Source organism: Pelophylax lessonae (genome assembly GCF_965119305.1).
Source record: "Pelophylax lessonae genome assembly, chromosome: 3".
NCBI lineage: Eukaryota > Metazoa > Chordata > Amphibia > Anura > Ranidae > Pelophylax > Pelophylax lessonae.
In genome coordinates this window covers 470491863-470511855 of record NC_138770.1, presented here as the reverse complement: position 1 = coordinate 470511855, position 19993 = coordinate 470491863, and the positions used below count along the sequence as shown (strand labels likewise).

Sequence of the window (19993 nt, the reverse complement as noted above, 5' to 3'; positions counted from 1 at the left end):
GAGGGTTCTTAAAGAGCTCAGCCAGGTGATTGCCAGACCATTATTCTTGATCTTTAAGGATAGTTTACAGACAGGTATGGTGCCAGCTGATTGGAAAAAAGCCAACGTGGTACCAATATTTAAAAAGGGGCCGAGGTGTATCCTGGGTAACTATAGGCCGGTCAGCCTAACATCTGTAGTCTGCAAGATTTTGGAGGGGATGTTAAGGGACCACATACAAGACTTTAGTAATGAAAATGGTATTATTGGTAGTAATCAGCATGGATTCATGAAAAATCGTTCTTGCCAAACCAATCTATTAACCTTCTATGATGAAGTGAGCTGCCATCTAGATAAAGGTAAGCCTGTGGATGTGGTGTATCTGGACTTTGCAAAGGCTTTTGACACCGTTCCCCACAAATGCTTACTGTTCAAACTAAGGAAGGTAGGTATGGACCATAAGGTGAGTACCTGGATAGAGATCTGGCTCCAGGGGAGAGTCCAGAGGGTGATGATTAATGGGGAGTACTCGGATTGGGCGGGTGTGGAAAGTGGGGTCCCCCAGGGTTCGGTCCTGGGACCAATCCTGTTTAAATTTATTCATAAATGATCTAGAGGAGGGGATATCTAGTACAATCTCAGTATTTGCGGATGATACTAAACTAAGCATGCCAATATCTTCTGGGCAGGATGTGGAAACCTTACAAGCGGACCTGAACAAAATAACGGGGTGGGCAACTACATGGCAGATGAGGTTTAAAAAAATGTAAAGTAATGCACTTGGGGGCCAGAAACCAGAAAGCAAGCTACTCACTAGGGGGGGAACCTCTAGGTGAGTCTAGGATGGAAAAAGACTTGGGGGTACTGGTAGACAACAGGCTTGGCAGTGGCATGCAATGTCAAGCCGCTGCAAGCAAAGCCAACAGAATACTGGGATGTATAAAAAAGGGGATTCACTCCAGAAATAAAGAGATTATTCTCCCACTCTACAAGACTCTGGTCCGGCCACATCTGGAGTATGCTGTCCAGTTCTGGGCACAGGTCCTCAGGAAGGATGTGCTGGAATTGGAAAGAGTCCAGAGAAGGGCAACAAAAATAATTAGGGGAATGGAGGACATCAGCTATGAGGAAACACTACAAGCACTGAACCTATTCTCTCTGGAGAAGAGACGATTGAGGGGGGATATGATATCAATGTACAAATACTGTACTGGCGACCCTAGCATAAGGAACTATTCAGAGTAAGGGAATACAATAAGACACGTGGCCACTCACTAAAACTAGAGGAAAGGCGGTTTAACCTTAAAATGCGTAAGGGGTTCTTCACTGTAAGAGCGGTAAGGATGTGGAATTCTCTTCCACAAGCAGTCGTATCAGCAAGAAGCATTGATAGTTTCAAAAAACTATTAGATGGGCACCCTGGAGACCACAACATACAAGGGTATACAATGTACGGTTAACAGCAAACACACGCACACATCATAGGTTGAACTGGATGGACTGATGTCTTTTTTCAACCTCACTATGTAACTATGTAACCATAGCTACACAATCTCCTATCGCAGCCACAAGGGTTGGGCAGTCTCCAACCTAGGAAAACGAATTAAAGAAAAAATGTGGAACCTGTAAGACACAGGATCCAAAAAGAGGTTGATTAGGGACACACAGAGATTAGAAAAGTAGCTTTATTTTTTTTAAAAATTGGAACTTGACAAAATTTCACTTCACCGCCACAAACTGTGCATACAGCCCACACAGTTAAAATCAGACAACGTTGTCTATAGCAAAAGGGGAGATGATAGCAGCTGCACATGCATTACCCAATACCATTCTGTCACCATTCACAGGACACTTGGATAGGGCTTATAGCCATAGCACTCAGTTCAATAAGCAATTTGTTATGGTAATATCATATTAGTTCATCAAGCCGTGTGAGGTGTCATATTTCATGGTACCAGCGCAGATATAGGGATAATTAGGAGGGTAGAGGTGATCATTAGATCGACAGTCCACCTGTATTAAAGATTGGGTGCTGAGTATCAGGAGTGTAGCGTGCACTTCGTATAGTCTTTCGCAAAGGTTGTGTATGCCGCACAAAGCCAAATGGCCAAGTTCCACAGTAATTGAGTTCACGTAGGTATCGAAGTCGTTCACTCACCACTCAATCACCCTATAATAGCTGCACAGCAATGGTGTAAAGTAAACCACAGCGTATGTCCAGGGAGCGCTCTGCATCCCGATTCGGCGCTGTATATTCAGGCACGCATGTCTGCCTAGTCACTCCCCCATAGAACGTCAGATGATGAAAATATTTGAAAATAATAAAGCTGTGTGTCCCTAATCAACCTCTTTTGTGACCCTGTGTCTTACAGTTTCCAAATATTTTCTTTAATCATGTCCTTAGTCTGCTTGTTTTCAGCAAACTGTTTGCAAGCTTTCTTGTGCATCATCTTTAGAAGAGGCTTCCTTCTGGGAAGACAGTCATGCAGACCAATTTGATGCAGTGTGTGGCGTATGGACTGAGCACTGACAGGCTGACCCCCCACCCCTTTAACCTCTGCAATGCTGGCAGCACTCATACATCTATTTCACAAAGACAACCTCTGGATATGGCGCTGAGCATGTGCACTTAACTTCTTTGGTCGACCATGGCGAGGCCTGTTCTGAGTGGAACCTGCCCTGTTAATCCGCTGTATGGTCTTGGCCACCGTGCTGCAGCTCAGTTTCAGGGTCTTAGCAATCTTCTTATAGCCTAGGCTATCTTTATGTAGAGCAACAATTCTTTCTTTAAGATCCTCAAAGAGTTCGTTGCCATGAGGAACCATGTTGAACTTCCAGTGACCAGTAGGAGAGATTGAGAGCGATAACACCAACTTTAACACACCTGCTCCCCATTCACACCTGAGCCCTTGTAACACTAACGAGTCACATGACACTGGGGAGGGAAAATGGCTAATTGGGCCCAATTTGGACATTTTTACCCTACGGGTGTACTTACTTTTGCTGCCAGCGGTTTAGACATTAATGGCTGTGTTGAGTTATTTTGAGGGGACAGCAAATTTACACTGTTATACAAGCTGTACACTTACTACTTTACATTGTAGCAAAGTGTCATTTCTTTAGTGCTGTCACATGAAAAGATAGAATAAAATATTTACAAAAATGTGTGTGTGTGTGGGGGGGGGGTTTACTCACTTTTGTGAGATGCTTATATATAAACACACATGCATTGTTATATGATTTGTCTTACAATATGCAGTAGCGCTTTGTTTTGCTGTATGAATTGTACACAAGTACTTTATGGAATGATTTATTATACATGAATTTGGTTTCACGTGTTTCAATACTGTCATATATGCCCGGCCACCTTATTCAGACACAGTTATTTTGTTTAGGATTATGAATATTTGCATATTTTCTAGAGCTGTACATATTTGTTGCACATTAACACACTTGTATTTATTGTGATTTTGTTCCACACAGTGTCGTTTTGTGAGTAAGATTTAGTTTTTTCACCAATATTTTTTATATCACTTGATTATTGACATTTTTTTTTGTTGAATTGAGTTTAGTAAGGGCAGCGTTTGAACTGCTACTGGAGCTCTGCAGAGCCGTTAAGAGTGAATCTGCGAGCATACAGGTGAGATATCCCACACTTGATGGCCGAACTGGGGAGCTCGCCAGGGTTGGTAAAGTTAAAGCTGAATCTAGCAGCTGTCGATTGAAGTCATTTAATAAAAAGTCTTGGAAGCAGAAGAACAGAAGAAAAGACATCCCATCCTTCTAAAGACTCCAGCAAAGACTGAGCATGGTAGATGTGGGAGGGGTTATAGTTCCAGGGACGTTCTAAAGTTTGTTTCTGGTCTAGTGCTCAGTGCTTTGGGGTGGAAGTACAGTTCATGAAAATAAGAATCCGGAGTCCCTCAGCACACAAATCGAAAATTGTGTTTTATTGCATGCACATATATTTTCTATTTGATTTTTGCTGTATTGTACCTACAAATGTAGGTTTATATAAAGGAGGTGAAAGTATTGCTTTCAAATTCTGTACAAAAAGCTGATATACTGCTAAAGTTTCTGTCATCTCTTATTTAATGAAACACTAAGGATGCTTTCATAGTGATCCATTATCCTTCACTCTTGCGTTAAAGCAGGAGGAAAAACCATGGAAGCCTATGGAACTCTTCACACTGATCAGTTGTGTGTCTGCTGAGTTTTGTAAAATCCTGCTTGCTGCATTTTTGATTGAATTAAAAAAAAAAAAATGTACCAGAAACACATCTCCCCACTGAAATGAATAGAAACTGCATCTAAAGCTGTGGTGAGCTGCCTTGTCTGCGACAGACACAGATAGGCTGGCTCAGGAGAAAGTCTGCACGACTGCCCCCATAGAAGCTGATTTTCTATGGAGACACTGCCTGAAGAAGAAAAGATAGGAGCACCAGTGGGGACTCCAGAAGAGGAGGATTGGGGCTGCTGCTTGTAAAACCATTGCACAGAGAAGGTACAGTGTTCAGCATAAATTAAATCCCCCCCCCCCCCCCCCAACAACAGATTTGTCAGAAAACCTTTACTTTCTTTTCAGAGTCAACTGTCATTTTCTATACTATACTACACTTTACTACTAAATACTCCCACAAATGCAGACCATTGATTGCAACCAATACTGTTAATTTGCACAAATTCATTTAAGACCATGTTGCAAAAATAAATAAACCCCAATGAAAGTCTAAGGGCTCGTTCACACATGTAGTCTGTCGGACGGACTCAGTTTTTCTCAGCGGGGGATCGATCCGCCGACCCCCCACTGAGCAGGAGAATGACAGCTGTTCTCTGTGCTGTGTGCGGAGACACAGCTGTCAGGTCCCCATGCATCTCTATGGGGGAATCGGATGGGAACGGCCCGTTGGTCCGTTCTCATCCGATCCGCTGGATGGGTGGAAAATAGGGTTTCCATCCGTCCAGATTTGATGGATCGGATGTCAGTGGACATGTCTCCGCTGACATCCGATGCCCCATAGAGATGCATGGGGTGACCATTCAGATCTGCCAAAAAAACTGACAGGTGGATCTGAACGGTCCGCCAGTGTGAAAGGGCCCTTAGGAGCAAAGCTAAATTTTAGGCAACAAAATCGTAATTAACAAGACTAACTACAGGTGAGTCTAATTATTCATTAAACAGGTGTCCAGCAGACAGTTAATTATAAAAAGGAGTTACTTAAAGAAATCCCATTCCCATTTTATGCTGTCAGCAATGACACCCCATGGAAAAGAAATGTCACAAGGCCTGAGAAAGAAAATAAATTATTCACACAAGAAAGGTGAAGGCTACACTAAGATCAGCAAAGCTTTACTTGTCAGAATACTGTAGCAAAAGTGATACAAAAATTTAACAGATGAACTGCAACCATCTCACAAAGATATCTTGGCCGCCTCACGGAACTTAACACCTCAACAGGAGCATCTTCTGATGAGAAGAGTTGAAGAAAATCGCCATGCAAGTTCACTGCAGTTAGCTACAGAAGTAGAAAGCCAAACTGGGGCGATTGTTTCCTGTGACACAATATGGCTTTCACTGCAGAAGAATGGCATGCAAGCCTCTCAAAGCCCATGCACAAAAAAGTCAGTCTAGAATTTACCAGGGCCCATGCTGAAAAAGGAGACTGCTGGGACTCTATACTCTGAAGTGATGAGACCAAGATAAATATTTTTGGAACTGATGGCTTTAAAACTGTATGGTGCTGCAAAGGTGAGGAGTACAAAAAAAAAAATGCATGGTGCCTACAATGAAACATGGTGGAGGCTGTGTCCTTCTAAGGGGCGGCATTAGTGCTGCTGAGTCGGGGAGCTGCATTTTATTGAGGGCCAGTTCACACCACATGCAGTCTAGTGCGTTTTTTCTGGATCAAAAATGCATGGATAACAGGTTATGGTTTACAATGGCATAGTTCATGCCAGTGTGGTCAGTTCCAGTGTGTTCAAGTTTCATACAAAAAAGAAAAAGTAGAATATACTGCATTTTTCTGCACTCTAATGTATTGAAACGTGGTAAAATGGATAAAAATCACACTGAAACGCACCAAAAATGCATTGGAACACATCCTTATTTGAAGACACAAATAAGGGGGGGGGAGGGGGGGAAATGCACTGGACTGCATCAGAAACACGCATACAGAAAAGCATCTGGGCTTTTCCAACATGAAAGTGATCCAAAACACACATCTAAGGTCAGCATTGTATTTCTGAAGAACAACAGGGTGAAAGTGATTCAGTGGCAAATTATGTCCTGATCTGAACCCAATCGAACACCTATGGGAAACTCTGAAGGGACAAGTTGAGCATCACTCTCCAACCAGCATCAAGGCTCTAAAAGAGGTCGTTCTTAAAGCGGAGTACCCCCAAAAGTGGAACTTCCACTTTAAGGCCTCCTGACATACCACATTTTATTTTTGTGGGGGGAGTGGGTACCTAGATAGGACACCCACTCCCGCTCCCACTTCCGCTCAGGAGGCCTAGGCGGCTCAAGTGGAAGCTCTCCTCTCCCCCTCCCTGCAATCTTCTGGAACACGTCACAGGTCACAGAAGACTGCCCATCCACACAGGACGTGCATCACTGGACCGTGGGACAGGTGAGTGTGTGTTTATTAACCACTTCCATACCGAGTCATGTAAAATGACGTCGGCAAAGTGGTTGTCTAGATCCGGGCCGCCGTCATATGACGTCGGCCCGTTCTAGCTGCTACTGCGCGCCCCCGGCGGCGCGCAACGGCGCGATCAGGGATGAGGCTCGTCCCTCGGACATAGCCCATCACTGATCAAGGTAAACAGCCAATAGAAATTGGCTGTTTACCACGTGATCGGCTGTGTCAATCACAGCCGATCACATGAGCGGCTCCAGCACGAGCCGCTCGTTCTCTCTGCAATGCGCGCCCCCGGGGGCGCGCAGAGCAGCGATCGGGGACGAGGCTCGTCCCTCGGACAGAGTCGATCCCCGATCTAGGTAAAGAGCCAATGAAATTGGCTCTTTACCACGTGACCGGCTGTGTCCAATCACAGCCGGTCACAAATGTCAACAGAGAACACGGTAACTAGCTGTCACCGTGTTCTCCTCCTCACACACTGATCCTGTGTGAGGAAGAGAGTGTGGTAACAGCTAGTTACCAACTACAGTGCACCCCAACCACACTGATTGCCCCCCCCCCCCAATAAAGAGCACCTGTCACTAGCCCATCAAAGTACCCGAGTACCTGTCATCAGATACTCAGATGACAGGTACTCAGGTACTCTGATGGGCTGGTGACAGGTACTCAGGTACTCTGATGACGGATACTCTGATGACAGGTACTCGGGTACTCTGATGACAGGTACTCGGGTACTCTGACGGGTACTCGGGTACTCTGATGACGGGTACTCGGGTACTCTGAGGACAGGTACTCGGGTACTCTGAGGACAGGTACTCGGGTACTCTGAGGACAGGTACTCGGGTACTCTGAGGACGGGTACTCGGGTACTCTGATGACGGGTACTCGGGTACTCTGATGACGGGTACTCGGGTACTCTGACAGGTACTCGGGTACTCTGATGACAGGTACTCGGGTACTCTGATGACAGGTACTCGGGTACTCTGATGACAGGTACTCGGGTACTCTGATGACAGGTACTCGGGTACTTTGAGTACCTGTCAACGGAGTACCCGTCATCAGAGTACCTGAGTACCTGTCACCTACCCATCAGAGTACCCGAGTACCTTCCACCTGCTCATCAGAGTACCTGACGCCTGAAGTACCCAAGTACTTGCCGCCTGCTCATCAGTACCCATCACTACTCATCAGTACTCATCAGTACCTATCACGTATCAGTACTGATCATCAGTACAGTATCACCTATCAGTCAGTGAGTACTACTCATCAGTACCTATCACCTGCCTGTCACCTGCCCATCAGAGTACCCGAGTACCTGTCACCTGCCTATCGGAGTACCCGAGTACCTGCCACCTGCTCATCAGTACCAGAGTACCTGTCACCTGCCCAACAAAGTACCCGAGTACCTGTCACCCTTCATACAGCCACCATGTCCAAGTCCAAAAAGGTTTATATACGTCCTCAGTTTAAACCTAAATACCGGTGTTATGGCAGCAGATAGCTGCCATAACCCTGGTATTTTTTTAAACGGTGGACGGTTGGCTTTCCGATAAGGGTGGTCCCAGTGGCGGATTCGCCGTGGGATCACCCTTCCGGGATGGCGGAAGAGGCGCCCCCCCCCCTCCCGACGCGTTCCGGTCCTTTTCCCCGCTTACCGGACCCGCCGGCAGCGGGGAAAACGATCCGGTCCCGAATCCTCACAGACAGGATGTCGAGTGAGGGCAAGCTTGCCCTCACTTGACTCTATGGTCTTGGAGGACCGGAGCTACGGAAAATGTTGTTGCCTAGCAACCGGTTTAAAGGTCCTTTTTTTTTTTTTTTTTCATTTTATATTATAATTATTTATTTATTTATTTTTTTTCTATCTTTTAGTGTACTTGTGAGATCTGAGCACTTTTTGACCCCAGATCTCACAAAAAAGAGGTCCTGTCGTGCCTATTTCTATTACGAGGAATATTTACATTTCTTTTAATAGAAATAAAAATGATCATTTTTTTTTTTTTTTTAAACGGTGTAAAAATAAAAAATAATAAATAAAATAAATAGTAAAAAAAAAAAAAAAAAAATTAAAGCGCCCTGTCCCCGTTAGCTCGCGCGCAGAAGCGAATGCATACAGAAACCCCGCCCACATATGTAAACGGTGTTCAAACCACACATGTGAGGTATCGCCGCGATCGTTAGAGCAAGGGGAATAATTTGAGCCCTAGACCTACTCTGTAACTGAAAGATGGCAACCTGTAGAAATTTTTAAATTGTCGCCTATGGGGATTTTTAAGTACCAAAGTTTGTCACCATTCCGTGAGCGTGCGCAATTTTGAAACATGACATGTTGGGTATCTATTTACTCGGCGTAACATTATCTTTCACATTATGGAAAAAAATTGGGCTAACTTTACTGGTTTCTTATTTTTTAATTAAAAAAAGTGAATTTTTTCCAAAAAAATTGCGTTTGGAAGACCGCTACGCAAATACGGTGTGATAAAAAATATTGCAATAATCTCCATTTTATTCTCTAGGGTCTCTGCTAAAAAAAAATATATAATGTTTGGGGGTTCTAAGCAGTTTTCTAGCAAAACAACTGATTTTAGCTTGTAAACACCAAATGTCAAAAATAGGCCTAGGCAAGTGGCTAGGATGCATGATGATGCTCCTTGGATGTTAGGCCCCTCTATATGGCTAGGCTGTGAAAAAGTCTCACACATGTGGTATTGCCATACTCCGGAGGAGTGGCAGAATGTATTTTGGGGTGTCATTTTTGCTGTGTACATGCTATGTGTTAGGAATATCCTATAAATTGACAACTTTGTGTAAAAAAAAAAAAGTTTTCATTTTTTTCCCACATTTTCCAAAAACCTGTGGAAAAAAATGATATGTTCAAACGACCCATAATGCCTCATAGAATATACGTTGGAGTGTTTGCTTTCCAAAATGGGGTCATTTTGTGGACTTTTCCATTGTATTGGTGCTCTAGGGCCTTGAAAAATGCGATAGGTAGTAAGAAAGTTTTATGTGTATTTATGCTCCTAGAACGCCTGAATGTGCTTCTTGGACGTGGAGTCTCTTTTTGTGGCCAGACTGTGTAAAAGTCTCACACATGTGGTATCGCCATACTCGGAAGGAGTAGCAGAATGTATTTTTGGGTGTAATTTTTGCTGTGTACATGCTATGTGTTAGAAATAGCTTATAAATTGACAACTTTGTGGGAAAAAAAAGAAAAAAACATTTTTTTCTTCATTTTCCCAAGAATTGTGGGAAAAAATTACAACTTCAAAAAACTCACCATGCCTCTTACTAAATACATTGGACTGTCTACTTTACAAAAAGGGGTCATTTGGTCGGTATTTGTACTGTCCTGACATTTCAGGGCCTCAGGAAAGGAGATAGGCAGTCAGTACATCTGGTGTGATCAATTTTCAGTAATTGGTACCATAGCTTCTAGACTCAATAACTTTCACACAGACTAAATAATATACACTAATTTGGGTTAATTTTACCAGAGACATGTAGCAGTATACATTTTGGCCCAAATGTATGAAGAAAAATTTATTTTTTGCAAAATTTCATAATTTAAACTAAAAAAAAGTGTTTTTTTTTTCAAAATTTTTGCTCTTTTTTTGCATATATCACGAAAAAAAAAAAACCCCAGTTGTGATCAAATACCACCAAAAGAAAGCTCTATTTGTGTGAAAAAAATGATAAAAATTTTGTTTGGTTACAGTGTAGCATGACTGAGCAATTGTCATTCAAAGTGTGAGAGTGCTGAAAGCTGAAAATTGGTCTGGGCAGGAAGGGTGTCTAACTGCTCTGTATGGAAGCGGTTAAAAATCAGCAGCTACACTTTTTGTAAAGCATGGAAAAAGATAGATGTTGCAATATGTTGCAGCTTGTTCATTCCATGCCTAGAAGACTTGGTGCTGTTCTTACAAATTGTGGAGGTCATACAAAATACTAGATGCAGTAGGTTTTGTTGTGGGGTGTATTCATTTTGCATCAATTTGTGTAAAACTGATGATTTTGTAATCAAAGTTATATTATTATCCTTAGTTTCATGCAATAAACTAAACAAATGTTCTATAAAACTCAGTTCTGTCAACATTTTGGAAATTGTTCTTGTGTTCATTGAGCTATTGATTAAAATCTTACTTTTCAAAAAAAGGTGTACTCGTTAATGCCGAGCACTATAAGTAGGACGTTTTAAATTTAAGAAAGAAAAAAAATTAACAGCTTTACAATCACTTTAACCACTTGCCAACCAGCTGCCGTACATACAGTGCCTTGCGAAAGTATTCGGGCCCCATGAACTTTGCGACCTTTTGCCACATTTCAAGCTTCAAACATAAAGATATAAAACTAATTTTTTGTGAAGAATCAACAACAAGTGGGACACAATCATGAAGTGGAACGAAATTTATTGGATATTTCAAACTTTGTTAAATAAACTGAAAAATTGGGGGTGCAAAATTATTCAGCCCCTTTACTTTTAGTGCAGCAAACTCTCTCCAGAAGTTCAGTGAGGATCTCTGAATGATCCAATGTTGACCTAAATGACTAATGAAGATAAATAGAATCCACCTGTGTGTAATCAAGTCTCCGTATAAATGCACCTGCACTGTGATAGTCTCAGAGGTCCGTTTAAAGCGCAGAGAGCATCATGAAGAACAAGGAACACACCAGGCAGGTCCGAGATACTGTTGTGGAGAAGTTTAAAGCCGGATTTGGATTCAAAAAGATTTCCCAAGCTTTAAACATCCCAAGGAGCACTGTGCAAGTGATAATATTGAAATGGGAGTATCAGACCACTGCAAATCTACGAAGACCTGGCCGTCCCTCTAAACCTTCAGCTCATACAAGGAGAAGACTGAGCAGAGATGCAGCCAAGAGGCCCATGATCACTCTGGATGAACTGCAGAGATCTACAGCTGAGGTGGGAGACTCTGTCCATAGGACAACAATCAGTCGTATACTGCACAAATCTGGCCTTTATGGAAGAGTGGCAAGAAGAAAGCCATTTCTTAAAGATATCCATAAAAAGTGTCGTTTAAAGTTTGCCACAAGCCACCTGGGAGACATACCAAACATGTGGAAGAAGGTGCTCTGGTCAGATGAAACCAAAATCGAACTTTTTGGCAACAATGCAAAACGTTATGTTTGGCGTAAAAGCAACACAGCTCATCACCCTGAACACACCATCCCCACTGTCGAACATGGTGGTGGCAGCATCATGGTTTGGGCCTGCTTTTCTTCAGCAGGGACAGGGAAGATGGTTAAAATTGATGGGAAGATGGATGGAGCCAAATACAGGACCATTCTGGAAGAAAACCTGATGGAGTCTGCAAAAGACCTGAGACTGGGACAGAGATTTGTCTTCCAACAAGACAATGATCCAAAACATAAAGCAAAATCCACAATGGAATGGTTCACAAATAAACATATCCAGGTGTTAGAATGGCCAAGTCAAAGTCAAGACCTGAATCCAATCGAGAATCTGTGGAAAGAACTGAAAACTGCTATTCACAAACGCTCTCCATCCAACCTCACTGAGCTTGAGCTGTTTTGCAAGGAGGAATGGGCAAAATTTTCAGTCTCTCGATGTGCAAAACTGATAGAGACATACCCCAAGCGACTTACAGCTGTAATCGCAGCAAAAGGTGGCGCTACAAAGTATTAACTTAAGGGGGCTGAATAATTTTTCAGTTTTTTATTTGTTAAAAAAGTTTGAAATATCAAATACATTTCGTTCCACTTCATGATTGTGTCCCACTTGTTGTTGATTCTTCATAAAAAATGTCAGTTTTATATCTTTATGTTTGAAGCCTGAAATGTGGCAAAAGGTCGCAAAGTTCAAGGGGGCCGAATACTTTCGCAAGGCACTGTAAATTGCTGGTCGGCTCGTTCCCGTGAAACGATGTACCTGTACGTCGCTTCGCCCATTCGCCAAAGGGGAAGTTGATCTGCAGGTCTGGCGACCTCGATTGCCGCCGTGCACCCACGATCGCTCCCCGTGGAGACAGAACAGCGGTCTGCCATTGTAAACATGGAAGCAGACTGTTGTAAACATGGAAGCAATGAACACAGGGCTCCTGTGTTCCTCCTATTTAAGAACACAGGTCCCTGTGTTCATTCCATAAGCCCATCCCCCACACCATTAGAAAGCACCCCTAAGCACACATTTAACCCTTTGATCAGCCCTGGTGTTAACCCCTTCCCTGCCAGTGTCATTACTACAGTAATAGTGCATATTTGTAGCACTGATTATTGTACTAATGTCACTGCTCCCCCCAAAAGTGTAAAAAATGTCAATTAGGTGTCCGATCTGTCCGCTGCAATGTCGAAGTCCTGCCAAAAAAAATTGCTGATCGCTACCATTACTAGAAAAAATAAATAAAAATGACATAGATCTTTTCCCTAGTTTGAAGACGCAATAACTTTTGCGCAAACCAATCAATATACACCTACTGGGATTTTTTTTTACCAAAAATATGTGGCAGAATACAAATTGGCCTAAAATGATGAAAATAAATTTTTTTAATTTTTTTTATTGGGAATGTTATATAGCAGAAAGTAAAAAATATTGTTTTTTTTTTTCAGAATTGTCGCTTTTTTTTATAGCGCAGAAAATAAAAATTGCACAGGTGATCAAATACCATCAAAAGAAAGCTCTATTTATGGGGAAAAAAAGACATCAATTTTATTTGGGTACAGCGTCGCACGACTGCGCAATTGTCAGTTAAAATAATGCAGTGCCAAATCACAAAAAGTGGCCTGGTCATTAAGGGGGAAAACCCTCCGGTCCAGAAGTGGTTAAATAGATGCTGCTTTTCTTTTCATTCTTCACATATCAATGTTCCCAAAACTTCACAATAGAAAATTGGAAACAAAAAGACTGAGTGAGTGGGATCACTGGTGGGAAGAAAAGCATTGCCTTTTTGCACCCTATTTAAAGGAATACAGCACGGCACTATTAGAGACTGCACCATCTGTTATTCCACGAATGAACAACACATGTGGATATGGACTGAATTTCTATATATTTGTGTTTATACATTTTAAATTTGTGTTTTTTACATTTATTCATTCATTTAGTAATGAATTCACATATAATGGTTTGTACAATAAACTAGGCAGCTCCTAAATTGTTATATTTAACCACCTTGGCGGTAATCCCGAGCGTGACTCGGGGTGGATTTTTCATTGCAGGATCAGTAACCCCGAGTCACGCTCGGGGTGGATGTGCAGAGAGCGCAGCGGTGTTCTCTTACCTTATCCTGGCGATCCAGCGATGATCTCTCATTGCTGAGATCGCCAGCCAAGAGTCCCGCTGCTCCTCCGTCGGTGTGATCACTTCCTAGTTCCGTTCCCTGCAGCAGCAATGCTGCATGGGAGCGGAACTAGGGAGGGAAATTAAAAAAAAAAAACGTTGCACAAAACACATTTTCTATTATATATATATATATATAGATTATAATTCATGCATTATATATAGATATATGTGTGTGTGTGTGTGTGTGTGTGTGTGTGTGTGTGTGTGTGTATATATATATATATACACACACACATACATATATATATATATATATATATATATATATATATATATATATATATATATATATATATATATATATATATATATATATACACATATATATACACACACACACACATACACACACATATATCTATATATAATATATAATGCATGAATTATAATCTAATCAATAATATAATTTTATTATATATATTATATATTAAATAATATTATTGATTCGATTATAATTCACGCGTTTGTGTTTCAAATTGATCACATCTGGGATGTCTACTAGACTCTTGTTTTGGTCAGGTTTAAGTCAGTAATTACTAAGAATTGTAGGCCTATAATACATAACGCCAAATTTCCATGAAAACAATTGTACCGCTTTTGGCATGTAATTCCTGACATAATCATACCGCCAGGGAGGTTAAAAAGGCAAAAAAAAGGATCTGGGGCCACCTTGTTAACCGCTTGCCGACCGCCGCACGAACATATACTGCGGCGGTCAGCCCCTCACAGGCAGAGTGACGTATCGGTACGTCACTAGCCTGGGAGGGTCTGGGGAGCGAGCGCGTGTGACCGACGGACCCGATGTCCGCTGGTCACTCGGCGATCGGCGGGGGAGAGGGAGAAAGGCAGGCAGCTTGTGTAAACAAGCTGCCTGTCAGTTCTCCCTGTGTAGAAACACTTATCATACGGTTCTACTATGTAGAACCGTTGATCAGTGTAACTACACCTCAAGCCACAGCCAATCACAGTTAGAATCACGCCCCTAGGGACACACACAGCCCCTCCCTCTCAAATAAAGTTAACCCCTTCACTGCCAGTGTATTTTTACAGTAACAGTGCATATATATAGCACTGATTACTGTAGAAATGTCACTGGTAACCCCAAAAGTGTCAAAAATGTCAGTCAAGGGTCCGATCTGTCCGCCGCAATGTCGCAGTACCGCAAAAAAAAAAAAATCGCAGATCGCCGCCATTACGCGTTAACTTTTGCGCAAACCAATCAAAATACGCTTTTTGCGATTTTTTTTTACCAAACATATGTAGCATAAAACAAATTGGCCGAAAATTAAAAAAAATTTTGATTTTTACTTTTTTTTTTTGGGGGAATTTCATATAAAAAAAATGTGAAAAATATTGTTATTTTTGCAAAATTGACGCTCTTTTTTTGTTTATAGCGCCTGATCAAAAAATCACACAGGTGATCAAATACCGCCAAAATAAAGCTCTGTTTGTGGGAAAAAAAGGACGTCAAATTCGTTTAGGTACAGCGTCGCACGACCGCGCAATTGTCTGTTAAAGTCACGCAGTGCCGAATCGCAAAATACCCCCTGGTCGGAATGGGGCTTAAGTGGTTAAAGGGGGATTCCAGATTCGATAAACCCCTTACCCACAGACCCCCACAACCACCGGCCAGGGCTGTGGGGTAGAGGCCCTTGTCCCCATCATCATGGTGCACCCCCTCCCTGTCAAGTTCATGTGGCTTGGTGTGGTTCAGAATGCGGCGCTCGCCCCCCCCCCCCTTTACTGACCTACTGGGCTGCTCGGATAATGGTTTAGTATGGATTTTGGGACGGTGGGGGATCCCATGCAATTTTTTTTTTTATTCTGGCGTGGAGGTTTCCCTAAAAAATCCACACCCTAAAATTGCTATCAATTCTTTTTTTTACATTCAGCTGTCAGGTGGGAACCCCGCTGACAACTGATGACTCATCGGTTTTCAAGGATGTGGCGGCCATCCGCTCCTTAACCACGACAGTCACTGGTTGTTAAGGACACTGACGGCTGCCCGCTACTTTACAACCAGCTATTTACAGCCCCTGTTAAATAACTGCAGGTTTTTACTATTAAAATATTGCACAACTTCATAAAATAACTCACTTAGTGTTTTTTAGTGAATGTAAAAAGACTTTCAAAAATGCGGCGTGGTATCTGACCGCATAGTCAGATGCAGTACAATACCGCTTTGTGAATGGAGCCCATTTTCACCTTCAACAGTGGGAGACTGACCTAAAACTTGAGCTTCTCTCCCGGAACAATGCCAGAGAATTTTACATCTCACACCTAGATCTTCCATTAGTACCTAATGCCAAGAAACGACTTTCAAAATCCTGTCAAGGTGGTACAGGACCTAACTTGTCAATATTATCCAATTTTTAGATATTAGTGCTGGACATGCCACTGGGATACAGTGGATATTAAAAGTCTACATACTCCAGTTAAAATGTCAGGTTTCTGTGATGTAAAAAAATTGAGACAAAGATAAATAATTTCAGAACTTTTTTCACCTTTAATGTGACCTAAAAACTGTACAACTCAATTCGAACATCAAACTAAAATATTTTAGATGGAGGAACATACAAACTAGATCATATAAACTGGCCACATACTGGCCTTATCGTACCCCTAGGACGCCTGTGGCATTTGCCAGAGGAACCCGTGACCTCGCCATGAACCTCCTGTGGAGCTGAATTTGCTGAGGGAGTTGCATGTAGGACTGTGCAAACAGAACTGTCTTGAAGGTGGATACCACCAGACCCCAAAGGGTAGCTTTGGTTGCTCTTATTCCTTATAGATAAACCTATCAAAAAGAGGCAGATAAGGAAACACCTTTGGTGTGTGAGGTGACTTATGCGTACCAAGACATAACCATGTCCGTGGCCACATCAGCCACATCCTCCATTTTTAAAGTTTCACACACTGCAGTAATAAGTGTGTCTACCAGCGCCTTTTCATTCGCTGCTGCGACCATGGAGGAATCATCCTCACTACTGGATGGATCAGGGGCGTGATATCAAGTCTCCCTGGATGGGCATTATCCAAGGCGGCCTCAGGCTAAGAATGAGAGGAGACAGGCTGAGCAGGGGAAGGCGGAGGGACACTTCTTCCTGGGCCTTTGCCCACATGCTACTTCCACCTGGGATACCAATGACTGTAGGACCGCTGTAAGCGCAATCATGGGAAGCTGGGGTTCTGAGGGACCTGCCACCTCCATGAGGGGATCAGGGAATGAGATGTGACCCCGAGGCTCCATCAGGATAAGGGAGACCCTGCAGCACAAAAGTTTTTTGGCACTAAAAGATCCCCCAATTCTCGGGGTACCTATTAGCAGAGAGAGACCCAAGCACTCACCCTACCAGCAAGAGGAGCGCTGCAAATTTGACACAGCAACCACCATGGACGCCATCCACTTCAATAATCCTGGGCACAGCAAGAGGAGAAGAGGAAGAAGAGGAGGAGCCCCAGCATCTACACGCATCTCAGGCCGCCTCCAGCGTCTCGCTGGACTAAGAAAATTGCCGCTGTGATAACACGGGCTACACAAACATGGCCACCAGCAGGCCAAAATAAGGGAAAAATTACAGCCGTGACTTAATTTGGCTTTCCAAGCATGGCCGCAGGCCCTTCGAGACAGCCAAAAGAATACTGCCGGGATCCTCCCTGCTCCCTTTGCACTGCTGCGCCATCTGCAAGGAGACCCCCCTGAAGGTACTGTACTCCACGCAGGGCAAACATTAGGGGGACGCTGCGCACTCTGCACTGATGCGCCCTCTGCACTGGGACCCCCAAACTGCACACACACAGTAGGGTGCGCACCTAGTGGTCTCCACTGTGCCCTCTGCACTAGGACCCCACCAGACCAAGGTGCCTCATCACCGCCAGGGCAGGACACACACCTCCCAAAACCCTTACAAAGGGGGGATGGAGGGGGGGGGGGATAGCCCAGATTAACTGAGGAACTTTAGGATGGAAGGAGGGAACCAGCAGAGGCGGGGTTATATACCAGTTGACGAAAGCCTATGGGCATAGCCAAATGTTTTTTGTTCTGCCTAGTCATTCTCCTGCAGAAGGTAATATAACCCAGTAGCTATGGTTTAAGGAGCGCTGTGTCCATTGATGAACGAAAGAGAAATTAAGATTCCAAGGAAGTACAGCCCCCTATTGCCCCTGATACAGCTAGTAATTCTGAGAAACCCGTTAGGCGGTTGACTACTCACCGGCTCGCCCTCCATTGCCCTACAATATATGAATTTATGGGCTGATGGAATAGGACATACACTCACCGGCCACTTTATTAGGTACACCGGTTTAATTGCTTGGTAACCCAAATTGCTAATAAGCCAATCACATGGCAAGAACTCGATGCATTTAGGCATCTAGACATGGTGAAGACGACTTGCTGAAGTTCAAAATGAGCATCAGAATGGGGATTTAAGTGACTTTGAACGTGGCATGGCTGTTGGTGCCAGACGAGCTGGTCTGAGTATTTCAAAAACTGCTGCTCTATTGAGATTTTCATGCACAACCATCTCTACGGTTTACAGAGAATGGCCCAAAAAAGAAAAAGTATCCAGTGAGCGGCAGTTGTGTGGACCAAAATGCCTTGTTAATGTCAGAGGGGAATAGGCAGACTGGCAACAGTAACTCAAATAACCGCCCATTACAATCAAGGTATGCAGAATACCATCTCTGAACACACAACACATTGAATCTTGAAGCAGATGGGCTACAGCAGCAGAAAACCACACAGGGTGCCACTCCTGTCAGCTAAGAACATGAAATTTAGGCTACAATTCGCACAGGCTCTCCAAAATTGGACAATAGAAGATTGGAAAAACGTTGCGTGGTCTGATGAGTCTCGATTTCAGCTGCAACATTCAGATGGTAGGGTCAGAATTTAGTGTAAACATGAAAACATGGATTCATCCTGTCTTGTATAAATGGTTTAGGCTGGTGGTGTTGGTGTAATGGTGTGGGGGATATTTTCTTGGCACACTTTGGGCCTCTTAGTAGCAATTGAGCATTGTTTAAACGTCATGGCCTGAGTATTGTTGCTGACCGTGCCCATCCCTTTATAAATACAATGTACCCATCTTCTGATGGCTCCTTCCAGCAGGATAATGGCATGTTAGTGCCTCTCCTTGAGACTTTATACAGTATAGAAGCTGGTCATTGCATCCATGGTGACTGTACTGGATTTTTTACAAGATACATTACATGTATTAGAACGTTGGAATTTTCTACACACAGACCACTGGCAAGGAGGTGGATGTAAATGATATAGTCTAATCAACAACAAGATGATGACCAGATTACATGCATATGTTCATCCGCTATATACCACAAATGTTAACCAATTTTTGTCACCGGTGTGAATGACATTGGACTGGTTAATAGCAAACTACCTGCCATCATCTCCAATATAATGAAGTGCATCACACATTATGTACTTTTATTTCTGGATTTGCAGGGGCTCTATTCCACCCTGAAGTATAATGGGTTCATTTGTTCTTCTGTGTTTATGCAAATAGGCACTGATTGCATGGGTGCTGGTCTATATGTTGGATTTTAGTGCTATAAGATTTTTTTACATTTAAATGTAAATATGCTGTGTGTTATTACAATATGGATTTTGAATAAAATAATTTTGAAAATTGTGCTTTGGGGAAAAATATCGGCCGGTTTTATAAATATTCCCTTTGTTTGTCAAAATATGGCCTACGTCAGGGGTAGGCAAATCCATGACTATCACGCCTATGCCTCTGAAAGCCATGCTTGTGGCTGTCAGAGTCCTGCAATGGCTCATGGGACTTGTAGTTCTGCTACAGTTTACCTACCCCTGGTCTAAGTGATGTATTGAGCCAACACCAGTTCTATATATTTTATCAGATCTGGACTACATAATCTGCATAATTGCTCTCAATTATTCACCAATCACCGAAGTAGTATTAGAAAAACAGCCATGGAGCTTGCACCTTTAAGACAGCAGTCAGTGTCCAATCCCATTTGTCTCTCCTGAAAGGTTAACTTTTAAAATAAACATATTGTCTCACAA

The 19993-nt window shown here is 42.9% G+C and overlaps 1 protein-coding gene across 1 annotated transcript in view; it reads right to left on the bottom strand.

Annotated features, from left to right (window-relative positions):
* COG2 (component of oligomeric golgi complex 2) overlaps positions 1 to 19993 on the bottom strand; it is a 216650-nt gene that overhangs the window by 38944 nt on the left and 157713 nt on the right. The gene's annotated exons all lie outside the window — the stretch shown is intronic.